A 13,437-nucleotide genomic window follows, 5' to 3' on the forward strand; every position below is an offset into this window, starting at 1 on the left:
CAGACAACAGCACAAAGGGCAAGAAGGTAGAGACAACAACACATCACGTGAAGCAGCCACAACTGTCAGTAAGAGTGTCCATGATTGAGTCTTTGAATAAAGAGATAAAACGGTCCAGTATGAGTGTTGTTTTCGCAGCTCATTCCAGTCACTAGCTGCAGCAAACTGAAAAGAGGAGCAACCCAGGGATGTGTGTGCTTTGGGGACCTTTAACAGAATATGACTGGCAGAACGGGTGTTGTATGTGGAGGATGGGGGCTACAGTAGGTATCTCATATAGGGGGAGTGAGGCCTAAGAGGGTTTTATAAATAAGCATCAACCAGTGGGTCTTTGCAACGTGTACACAGAGATGACCAGTTTACAGAGTATAGAATGCAATGATGTGTCCTATAAGGAGCATTGGTGGCAAATCTGATGATAAAGAATATCTAGCCGCTCGAGAGCACCCTTACCTGCCGATCTATAAATTACATCTCCCTAATCTAGCATGGGTAGGATGGTCATCTGAATCAGGGTTAATTTGGCAGCTGGGGTGAAAGATGAGCGATTACAATAGAGGAAACCAAGTCTAGATTAACCTTAGCCTGCAGCTTTGATATGTGCTGTGAGAAGGACAGTGTACTGTCAAGCCATATTCCCAAGTACTTGTATGAGGTGACTACCTCAAGCTCTAAACCCTCAGAGGTAGTAATCACACCTGTGGGGAGAGGGGCATTCTTCTTACCAAACCACATGACCTTTGTTTTGGAGGTGGTCAGAACAAGGTTAAGGGCAGAGAAAGATCATTGGAAACTAAGAAAGCGTTTTTGTAGAACGTTCAACACAAAATACAGGGAGGGGCCAGCTGAGTATAAGTATTTAAATGAATGAGAGAGCTTCCTACTGCTTGAGCTATGTTGTTGATGTAAATTGAGAAGAGTGTGGGGCCTAGGATCGAGCCTTGGAGTACTCCCTTGGTGACAGGCAGTGGCTGAGACAGCAGATGTTCTGACTTTATACACTGCACTCTTTGAGCGAGGTAGTTAGCAAACCAGGCCAAAGACCCCTCAGAGACACCAATACTCCTGCCAGGATGTGCGTTACTGGTAAGAAGTCAGGTGCAGGAGAGTGGAGAGTTGTGATCAGGCGCACACTTTAATTGGCAGAAGTAACAACAAGTAACAACCTCCAGCCAAATGGCAAAAGTGCAAAGCGTGACAACAGTCACAATAATGCATAAGTTAAACAATTAAACACACTTGGGTACAACACGGTACCCGGGGAAAACCAGCCTGGTGCGTAACATGAAACATGTAACAAAAACAATTCCACACAAAGACATGGGGGAGGGGGGTGTGATTAGGGAATGTAAACCAGGTGTGCGGGGAAACAAGACAAAACAAATGGAACAATGAACAGTGGAGCGGCGATGGCTAGAAGACCGGTGACGTCGACCGCCGCCCGAACAAGGAGAGGGGGCGACTTCGGCGGAAGTCGTGACAACTCCTTAGCCGGCCCACAAGAATGGAATGGTCTACCATATCAAAAGCTTTGGCCAAGTCAATAAAAATAGAAGCACAACATTTCTTAGAATCAAGGACAATGGTGACATCATTTAGAACCTTTAACGTTGCAGTGACACATCCATAACCTGAGCGGAAACCAGATTGAATACCCGAGAGAATACTATAGACATCAAGAAAGCCAGTCAGTTGATTATTGACAAGTTTTTCCAACACTTTTGGGTAAACAGGACAAAATAGATATTACAGTATATAACAGTTAGGATCAACTTTATCTCCCCTTTAAATAAAGGATGCACCGTGGCTGCCTCCCCAGAGAGGAGAGACACCTCTTAGAACTACCCCTCCCGGATCCGGGAGAATTGTCATCAACTACACTAATTAGCATAGCGCAACGGTCAAAAAATATTACTAGAAAATATTCCTATTCATGAAATCACAAGTGAAATATAGTGAAACACAGCTTAGCCTTTTGTTAATCACCCTGTCATCTCAGATTTTGAAATGATGCTTTACAGCCAAAGCAAGACAAGCGTTTGTGTAAGTTTATCAATAGCCTAGCATAGTATTATGTCCAGCTAGCAGCAGGAAGCTTGGCACGAAAATCAGAAAAGCAATCAAATTAAATAGTTTACCTTTGATGAGCTTCGGATGTTTTCACTCACGAGACTCCCAGTTAGACAGCAAATGTTCCTTTTGTTCCATAAAGATGATTTTTATAGCCGTAATACCTCCGTTTCTTGTCCACGTTTTGTTGAGAAATCCACCGGAAATTGCGGTCACGACAAGGCCGAAAATAACTCCAAATTAGATCCATAATATCGACAGAAACATGGCAAACGTTTTTTATAATCAATCCTCAAGGTGTTTTTCAAATATCTATTCGATAATATATCAACCGGGACAATTGGCTTTTCAGTTGGAGCGAGAGGAACAATGGCCGCCTTTGTCTATTACGCACAAATCACTCTGAGAGCCACCACCTGACCACTGACGCAATGTTGTCGTTCACGCTCATTTTTCAAAATAAAAGCCTGAAACTATGTCTAGTGGCTGTAGACACATTAGGGAAGCCATAGAAAAAGGAATCTGGTTGATATCCCTTTCAATGGGCAATAGGGATGCATAGAAACACAGGGGTTTCAAAATAAGATTTTTCTCAGGCTTTCGCCTGCAATATCAGTTCTGTTATACTCACAGACAATATTCTTACAGTTTTGGAAACTTTAGAGTGTTTTCTATCCTAAGCTGTCAATTATATGCATATTCTAGCATCTGGTCCTGAGAAATCGGCTGTTTACTTTGGGAACGTTATTTTTCCCCAAAAATGAAAATAGTGCCCCCTAGTTTCAAGAGGTTAATTGAAAAGGTCAGAGATAGGCTTGGCGATGATAGGGGCAGCAACTTAAAGAAGGGTCAAGTTTAAGGAGCTGCTATAACACTTCGGACTCAGTGACTGCCTGCAGGGAGAAACTTTGTAGTGGGGCAGGGGAAAAAGAGGGAAGAGCATTGGGGATCGTCACATTAGAAGGGGTGGGAGATGAGGAAATGTTGGACAGGCAAGGAGGCATGGCAGAGTCAAATAGGATTCCTGACTTAATGAAGTGGTGATTAAAGAGCTCAGCTATGTGCTTCTTGTCAGTAATAACTACATCATCAACATTAAGGGACATGGGCAGCTGTGAGGAGGAGGGTTTATTCTCCAGGTCTTTAACCGTTTTCCAGAACTTCTTGGGGTTAGACCCACAGAGAGAACTGGCCTTCCGGATAGCCTGAGAGCACTTATTACTAATTTGCCTTAACGAGAGCCAATCAGCCTGAGTATGCGTGGGCTGAGCGATTTGCCAAATTGAATTCTTGAGGTGGAGTAACTCTGACAGATAACAGTCGAACCAGGGGCTGAACCTGTTTTTAATTCTCATTTTCTTTATGGTCGTGTATTTGTTAACGACACCACTGAAAATATAAAAAAAGAAGGTCTAAGCATCTTCGACAGATCAAGCTGATTCTGAAGTGCCTATCCAAGAAGGCTCAAGGTCATTGGCCACAGTTAAAAAATTATGTAAAATCATGTTATATCTACAGTAGCTTTTATTGGACTGATCATGTCAAAATCTTACTTTCAAAATCTTAGCTAGCAGTCATCATCATGAATCAAGTCGACAATCTACTGGTGAATCCTGGTCATATGAAGAGAAATAATGAAGAGAAATTATAGATAAAACGTACCGGTGCTCATTGGCCATTGGACATAAACAGTACACAAGTTGGAAATTGTCATTTCAACAATGAGTGGTTTGGAAGAAATCAGAGGCTAACTGCAATCACTAGCCTGCTATTCAGTGGAGTGGGTGTGTGGTCACAATTCTCGGTTTAAGGGTCTCTTTTCCAAGCTTAAAATGATAAACATTCAACATAAGCCATGCTGTCAATCCAGCATGATTTCTGCCACGCTCAAAACAACTGTTAACTCAGAACTGAGAAATCTTACTTCAGTGAGTTCAAGACAACTGGGAACTCAGGAAAAAAACAAGCCCCGACTGGGAAATTACATTTTGAACAGTCATCCAAATCGGGATCTCTGGCCTCTTTCTAGAGCTACAACCTGAAGATCACTGACGTCATCATGATTCTACCTTGTTTTTTTCCTGAGTTCCCTGTTGTCTTGAAAGCACCATAAATCCAGAGAATGCCAGACTTTGATGACAACATTTGCCCACGAAAGACCGCCACACCACCTTCCAGTTCAAGTGAGCACAACAAGGTGAGTCCAAAAATGTATTGTATTGCTGCTGCATAAATTATGTAAAATGCCAGGGTGATATGTATACTGTAGCTAAGAAAGTAATACTAAGTGTATGTTGTGTAGTAAGCTGTAAGTAGCCCATGTGCCTCATCCTAATAATTTGGTATATTTTCCCCTCTTAATTTCGCCTACTGTTCTGACTTGGTGGTGCACATGTAGCCTATAACCGGTTTAGAGAAATGTAATCATTGAATATTGTAAGAGCTATCATTGTCTGCGTATATGCCCCCTTTATTTATCCTACGGTTCTGACTTGGTGTACAGGGAGAATACTGTAAGAACGGCCCATGTTCTGAATTCTGTCGCTGTACATTTCAAAAGTGCTGAACAAATATTTATATTAACTACATTCATCAATGTCTTAATCGAAATGACGGATTGCCCCTTGTCTGCTTATCGTCCCCTTATGCCATAGTTTGTACATCACAATTGTTTAAGCAAGTCAGACATATCAGTGTGTGTTAAAGGCAGTAAATTAATGAACTGTTTTGCTGTCAGACAAGGCTCTGCTGATAGCCAAGTGTAGTAGTGGCAAGGTGTTTGGACTGCTGTTGGGACTCTGCTGTTGGGACAGATTTATGTAGGCCCTAACAGTTTGTGGGCACTGTTTGTCACTGTTATATTGCAATTCATGTATTGTTTAGTGTTGTGTTGTGTAGTGGCTTTGCTGGCATGCATCCCCCAATTTTTTTTGTTAGTTTGCCCAACCAAGAGTTACATTCTAAAATCGCCACTGGCTACTTATAGTCTGTCTGACTCTGCACTGCAACTGGGGAAGCAATACTGCAGATAACCAACAAAGACGAGACAGCCTATAGAGAGGAGGTAAGTTAACTGGCCTTCTGGTGCCAGGACAACAATCTATCCCTCAACCTCAGCAAAACAAAGGAGTTGATTGTTGACTTAAGGAAGCAGAGAATGGAACACGCCCAGATCCACATCAATGGGACTGCAGTAGAGAGAATCAGCAGTTTTAAGTTTCTCAGTGTCCACATCACAGAGGACGTTACATGGACAAACATACTGTGTAAAACTTGAAACTTGATAGTCTGATAGAAAGACCGTGTTACACAACACAGCCATTCATGTACACCTCTTAAAGGCCCAGTGCAGTCGGAAACGTGATTTTCCTGTGTTTTATATACAAGTAACTGCTAAAATAAAGGAAACACCAACATAAAGTGTCTTAATAAGGTTTTGGGCCACCACGAGCGGCAAAAACAGCTTCAATGTGCCTTGGCATAGATTCTACAAGTGTCTGGAACTCTATTGGAGGTATGCAACAAATTGCATCACGGCTAACGCTATTGTTAAACACGGCTAACGCTATTGTTAATAATGACAAATAACACTGCCATAAATGTCATTAATGTAAATAAAGAAAGATAGTGTTTTATGTCACAAGATCTGTGAATACTCCATGCATTAAAACTGACAGTCCCCAAAATATGTATATGTTTACATTACTTATTTTTATTTATTTCCCACCATTTTCTAAGTCAGAAGCCAGCCATCCAGACCTTCCTAGGACCATGTAAATGTCCTCTGTCGATTGTCCACTTGTATTTGCCTCCCTCTGGTGTTCGGCTGCATCATTACATCCATTTATATCACTTCACCGTAATGTTACTTCAAAGCAATCTTTGAATTTGTCCCAAGAAGGCGGATTTAAATACATAACTTTCATAGCTCTATGATAAAGAATCCGACCTACACTTTTCCTTAAACTTAAAATAAGTAAAGAAGTAATTTTGTGTGGAAGTCAAAAATGTGTTTTACATCCGAGACAGACACATTGCATATACTAAGGATTCCCCCTAGTCTATAAGAGGGACGCACGCTAAATGGACCAAATGTTGATTTAGACGTTCACAAATGTAACACATTTTTGTCATAATATGTCATAATATGTTTGGTAAAGTAATAAAGAAGGTGAAATATTTTGGGTAGATATTCCTATATTATAACATATTATAAAGTATGAAAAGGCTTATTCAAGGCTTATTCAAGGCTTATTCAAGGCTTATTCAAGGCTTATTCATTCACAAATGTATTTTATCATATCATCTTGGTATAGATTTTATTGTACTTTTATGTGTACTGGATCATGTTTTTTTTTTTCTCAGACATAAATGAACAATTCCTGGTGAAAGCCAAAGGTCATAGCTTTCTAGGGAAGGGACACTACTAGATTAACGAAATATTACCCTCTTGTTAGATTGATGACTAAAGCCATAGCAAAATAGTGCAAAACGTCTGTCAGCTCAACTTTAAATCATGAATTATGGAACTAGGGTGAACTCTTGAACTAGGGTGTAAAATATGTTTTGATTCAACTCATGTTTTATACTGAATGTATGCTATTCTGCATGTGTTCATTTGTTAAAAATTGCCTTGCCTGAGAGGGTAGGCTACCAACAGTGGTGTAAGCCTAGTGGAGGGTATACGCAAGTAAACACCGTTTACCCACCTTTTTCAGATTTTTGGGGGAAAGTAGGCATGACTTTTTTCACCACGACCGGAAATTAGAGTTTACCCACATTTTTTTACCACTAAACACTGGCTACCTACTGGTAGGCCTATTTGAAGTTCATGTTAATACACATTGTAGCCTAGTCTAGTAAATTGACCGTATTCGGATGACCATCCCGTTTTCCCGGGACAGTTTCACACCATTTCAGGTGTCCCAACTTTTCAGGCTACAAATTTTTTTATTTTGTCAGCAAGACGTTTCAATTAATGTAGGCCTAATCAATGGCAGTCACTAAAAGTTATTAGGCATACTTTCAGGTGTTTTGTAACGATGTATATTTCAATTTATCAAATGGCGTGAGTATACATGAAGTTTGGATGCTTGAACTATTGTGGAGTGGACGAACATGCACAGGTAGCCTACTTTTTGAAGTCATTTGTTTGACAATCAAATTAAAATATCCTTACTGGTTGTGTTCATGCCACATTAAAAGGTAATACAATTTGACAGTTTAAATGACGTCTATATGATTAGGCCCATACATTTTTTTTGTCACGCACTCAATACAGAGACCCCCCCGAATGTCATTGGGTAATTCACACTCAGCGTATGGGTCCATAAAAAAAAATAGTGTTTCAATTTTGTAATTGTCATTTTTTGTTGTTGTCACGCTTTACCAACCATAGCTAGCTAAAATAGGACAGCATGGAGCAGCTAAAGTAGGACAGCATGAAGCAGCTAAAGTAGGACAGCATGGAGCAGCTAAAGTAGGACAGCATGGAGCAGCTAACGTGGGAGAGCATGGAGCAGCTAAAGTAGGACAGCATGGAGCAGCTAAAGTAGGACAGCATGGAGTAGCTAAAGTAGGACAGCATGGAGCAGCTAAAGTGGGACAGCATGGAGCAGCTAAAGTGGGACAGTATGGAGCAGCTAAAGTAGGACAACATGGAGCAGCTAAAGTGTGACAGCATGGAGCAGCTAAAGTGTGACAGCATGGAGCAGCTAAAGTAGGACAGCATGGAGCAGCTAAAGTGGGACAGCATGGAGCAGCTAAAGTGGGACAACATGGAGCAGCTAAAGTGGGACAACATGGAGCAGCTAAAGTAGGACAGCATGGAGCAGCTAAAGTGGGACAACATGGAGCAGCTAAAGTAGGACAGCATGGAGCAGCTAAAGTGGGACAACATGGAGCAGCTAAAGTAGGACAGCATGGAGCAACTAAAGTGGGACAACATGGAGCAGATAAAGTAGGACAGCATGGAGCAGCTAAAGTGGGACAACATAGAGCAGCTTTTTCAATGGAGGAAAGAGATTCAGTTCACATTAGGGACCCCCTGTACTTAGGTTAGGCAGAGCTCTGGGTCTTGTAGCACTATATCCTGTTTATTTGTTCTTGTAGAACTGATATTAGTACTGTTATTTGAATTAATTCAGAAAAAGTGGGACACTTTTTTGCATTTCGGTCTTCTGTAACCTCTTCAGACATCTATCCAACATCTTAGTCCAACACATGATACATTTCTGAAATCGTCAATGTTTCCTTATCACACAACATTGAATTTAATTGTCATTGGGGTACAATTAGGACTTTAATAATAGTGTCCCAGTTTATTTAACATTCTGTCCCAGTCAACCAAATGCGAACTGAAAACATGCCTCCTGTGAAAAGGACATTTTTGTTCTTGTTGTTGTGTGATTAGGAAACGTCTTGAGGATTTCAGAAGTGTATCATGTGTTGGACTAACCTATTATGTGGGATAGATGTCGAAAGCAGTTACAGAACTGGAAAAGGTTAAATGTGTTCCACTTATTCCGAATTCACCCTACCTACAAGTTTAAGATGATATATAATTAGAATAGATCAATACAATAGAATGGCCCACCCTGTTCTTCAATCACAATAATTACATAATTATGCATCATTCACTTCGATCATCAACTCACCCATTTGTCCCCTTTATCCCCCAACATACTTTACTTCATTTATTTCATCTGTTGTTATATATGTGAAACTAGTTTCAGTAAAGTTTAGGTTCAGTTTCTAGGCAATTATCGGGGTGATTATCAACTGGGCACGGCACCTCCAACTGTTGGAAAAAAGGCCCTACTGTCAGGCGAAGGAGGGGCAACAGGGAAAACCATTTAGAAAATGACATGCCCTCCTAAAAGTGGTTATAACTCCAGTTATGTTTGTAATATTACGATTCTAACAACAACAGTGTGTTAATATAGACTTTAAAAAGGGGCATGACTTTAAAAATAGAGTAATCTTTAAAAACATTTTTTTTACAGTAAATAATAAATTCATAAGCAGTCCAAATGACTGCTTTAGCAGTTATAGCGTTAATAGACCCGTAATAAAGAGAGTTCTAAACCTCTCTGCCAATAACAGCTATTTTTCAGTTTCCCCTTCCAAACTCAGACCACTACCAGACAGTCCTAGAAAAATTATTGCTTGAGAAATTGCTCTTTGCTAAGAAGCTATTTTTGTATCTTTTTGACCATTTTAATTGAAAACAATCACAGTAAGGTACTTATTTGAAATTGAGATATAAACAGCTGCATTGGAACTTTAACAGTTAGACCTATGCACACAGCAGACTATCACATACTGTTTATATATATATATATCAAGGTTATTATAGTAAATGAAAACTAAAACTAATCCTGAAAAAACTATTTAGTAAACTGAAATAAAATAATTAACAAACAGGTTTGAAAAACTAAAACTATAATGAAACTATTTTTGCTTACTCCAAAACTAACTAAAATAAAAAACCATCATGAATTATGTTCAGTTTTACTATTTTTTCTAAACTTTGGGCAAAAATCGAATAGGGATTTCAAATGTTTTTTTTTAAGCTTTTGGAGTCATCAAGCTACTGAATCTGGCTGGTGTCACACACTGATCTGTCTTGTGCTTGTCTCCACCCCCCTCCAGGTGTCGCCCATTTTCGCCATTATCCCCTGTGCATTTATACCTGTGTTTTCTGTTTGTCTGTTGCCAGGTTATCTTGTCTTGTCAAGCCTACCAGCGTGTTCTTTCGTACTCCTGTTCTCTTTAGACCCTGTTTTCTAGTTCTTCCGGTTTTGACCATTCTGCCTGCCCTGACCCTGACTGCCGTTCTGTACCTTTTGACATTGCCCTGGATTACTGACCTCTGCCTGCCCTGACCATGCCTGCCGTTCTGTACCTTACGGACTCTGCCCTGGATTATCGACCTCTGCCTGCCCTCGACCTGCCGTTTGCCTGCCCCCTGTTTTGTAAATAAACTTCTGTGATTTGAACTGTCTGCATCTGGATCTTATCCTGAGTTCTGACAGCTGGTGGGTAAATGCAGCCAGGATGGTGAGGTTTCAAATAGGAATAGCTTGTGCATCACTATCACTAGCTATCGCTAGCTAACGGGGAAAATCGGCTAGGTACATATCTTGATTCTTTGTACATGCACTACTAAAGTTGAAAAGCATTGGATTGGTGTTAAAGAGAGCTAGAGAGAGTTTCCTTCAACCCGATTCTTTGCAACAGTCTCTGTTCTGTTCCTTTTAAATGTATGTCACATTGAGATTTACTTTATAATTTTAACCTAAATTAACCTATGACCTGACTCATCACCTTATGTATTACTGCCCTCCAGTTGCAAGTGATCCCCCCACCCAAAATTTTTTAAAATACCTAAATAAAATAAACACAAATTCCTCTGAGCCTCCCATGCATGCTTTCTGTCCCTAACACTAAATCTAAATCATGTAAAAACCAAATATTAATATTTTTATACAACTGAAACTAGCAAATCAGGTTCGAAAAACTGAATGAAACTAAACTAAAATTCTAATTCAATGACACAGTATTTAAAATAAAATACAAATTGGCGAGGGTGCCAGACGATTGTTCATGCCTCTGTTTTAGAATAGGAAACCCCTGTCATTTTCCGAATTCTGTTAAATCACCCAAATAGTCGATCATCTTGAAGCTTATTTTCACATTGCAGTCAAGTCACTATAAATAACCCCGAAGAGATTCTAAATTCAAAATGTCTGTTTGCTCCATTTTCTGGGGTACAGAGTATTGCTAGTGAGAGGTGTTGCATCCTTCACACCCCTCACAGTGCCTCATCTGGGTGTAATCTGTAAATCATCTCTGCAATATCTGGTGCCAGGGACCAGGGAAAGACTGGAAAGGTCTCTAATAAATAACACATCAACAAATATCTCCAACCTATCCATCACTGCCATAACATAGTAATATCCATTTCAGACACTTTCATAAATACCCTCATATTTGAATCACAGGATATAGGCCTATGTGACTCTGTGTCTCAATCAATCGGTTTGCTAGAGAAATACATAACAGCATCACTTGTCATCAACAAGACTACTGTTCCTGATTTGGCACAACAGTTGGGTCATTCCACCAATTCAGTGTCTTTTGAGAAGTGTAACTTGGTTTAAAAAAATAAATAAAAAAGGTTTGATTTCACCTAATTGTAACATTCTGTCATCAAGAACACATGTTCAACTTAATAAAAAATGAATTTTCCCATCTCAAGAAGTTACGTTTAAAAAAAAAAATGACTATAGTATGAGCCTATTAAAAGGGCATTTCATTTAATAACAGGCTTTTAAAATGCAATATTGTTGCACAATTTCTACTTAAAATATCAAAGGGACACAAAAAGGTACTCCTTTCGTGGAACTACCCAGTTGAAGATGATCTCTGATCACATAGACGTCATATCAGTGAGAACTGGGATTTGTGCACTGACAATACCTTGGAGCCTCTCACCTTTAAATAAGACAATTGAATGAAATACCAGGAGAGAACTTCCTGTGGAAAGTGGGCCATGCAGGCTTACAAGATGTTGTTGCAGATGACTAACCACTGCCACTGCATATTTGATATGCCCCCTGCATCCCAGTCAGCACCCATGCCTGCCTGGCTACTAATAGACACAAACTAGTGGAGCAAAGACTCACTGTGGCCTGGATACAGGAATATTAGAGGAAACCAGATCAACCTGATGTGATTAGCCCCAACTATTGCGGTAGCAACATTTCTGTCAGATCTACTAATCCATCTCATATGAGAGAAGAAATTGTCGTAACATGAGATACACAGACAACTCACTATTCTGTTCTTAGCCCTGGAATCAGAGGCTGTGGTCTAGTGGAAGACAGATCAAGATGACCAACTTGAGTTGTTGTTGTCTGTTTCTATAAAGTTTGTTTCTCTGTAATGAGCAGTTGGAGGGCAGTACAGAAGACATTATGATGCTCAGATTAGAACAGCTTGGCCTATATTCTGTGAAAACAATTGTAAGGTAGGGGTAATATGGAATGAGCAAGGTGACTGACAGGGTTAAAAAAAAGTATGTTCAGTCATTTCAACAGAATATTTCTCAAACAGAGTGGATGGAAAACTGTGTGTGTGTGTGTATGTATTTAACTATACTTGTGGGGACCTGAAGTCCCCACAAGAGTAGTAAACAAACAAAGAATTTGACCAACCGGGGACATTTTGTTGGTCCCCACAAGGTCAAATGCTGTCTCTAAGGTGTTTAGGGTTAAGGTTAGAATTAGTGTTAGGGTTAGAATTAGGTTTAGGGTTAGGAGCTAGGGTTAATTTTAGGGTTAGAAGCTATGGTTAGGTTTAGGGTTAAGGTTAGAATTAGTGTTAGGGTTAGAATTAGGTTTAGGGTTAGGAGCTAGGGTTAGAAGCTATGGTTAGGTTTAGGGTTAAGGTTAGGTTTTGCAGTTAAGGTTAGGAAAAGTATGTGTGTGTTATGGAGCAATTTCAGTGCGAACAGACATTTTATTTGAATTAAATAATTTTGTATTAGGATATTGAATTTTAATTTAATATTTTTTCATTTGTAATGCACAAATTGAATAATAAAATTCACAATTTCAACTTTTTGCAATCAGTTTTAAAATTCAGTTTCAATATAATTGAAAATTCAAATTCAATATGTATATATGGGTAGATATTGCATTCATTGTCCGTGTATCAAGTTTACAAACTATTATGTCAAGTTTATCAAAGTTTCATATATTCAATTTATCAGATACATTCAGATTCAGTTTTCTAATTCAGTAATCTAAATTCCGATTCAAAACCAGAGACAACATCATGGTACTTTGGCAGCCAGGAAAAGTAGAGGAGAACAGATAGAATAAAACACTGTGGTAAACAGAAGCTTCTGGTGATTTCTGAAGCCAATGTGGCATGTTGAATAAATGTTCTTCTTTATGAATTTGGCTCTACCGTTGGAACTGTTTTGGCTATAAACTATTATGACCCCTTTCCTGAAAGCTTAGACTCTCTGAAGCATGGACGTGCCTTTTGTTCCCCTCCATGATGACCACATGCTGCGCAGGACACATCAGAAGGGAGTGTCCCAAAAACTGCAATTTGGCTGAATAGTTGAATAGCCCTGTCATAGCCCTTCTATGGATAGTCATTCCAGTTTCCACTCCCTATTAATCTTGCTCTTGTGACTGACTGGGGTCGAAGCAGGCCTCCTGCATGTCACAAGACTGTGTTAGCCCACTTAGCTAAAGCTCAAAGGGATGAGTTCAGGAAGCTAACACAAGTCTTAAAGTGTCCAGCAAGGTTACTCATCAAAAGAGCGTGGTTTATCGAACCACCCCTGTT

This window comes from Oncorhynchus kisutch, linkage group LG23 (genome assembly GCF_002021735.2).
Source record: "Oncorhynchus kisutch isolate 150728-3 linkage group LG23, Okis_V2, whole genome shotgun sequence".
NCBI classification, from domain to species: Eukaryota; Metazoa; Chordata; class Actinopteri; order Salmoniformes; family Salmonidae; genus Oncorhynchus; species Oncorhynchus kisutch.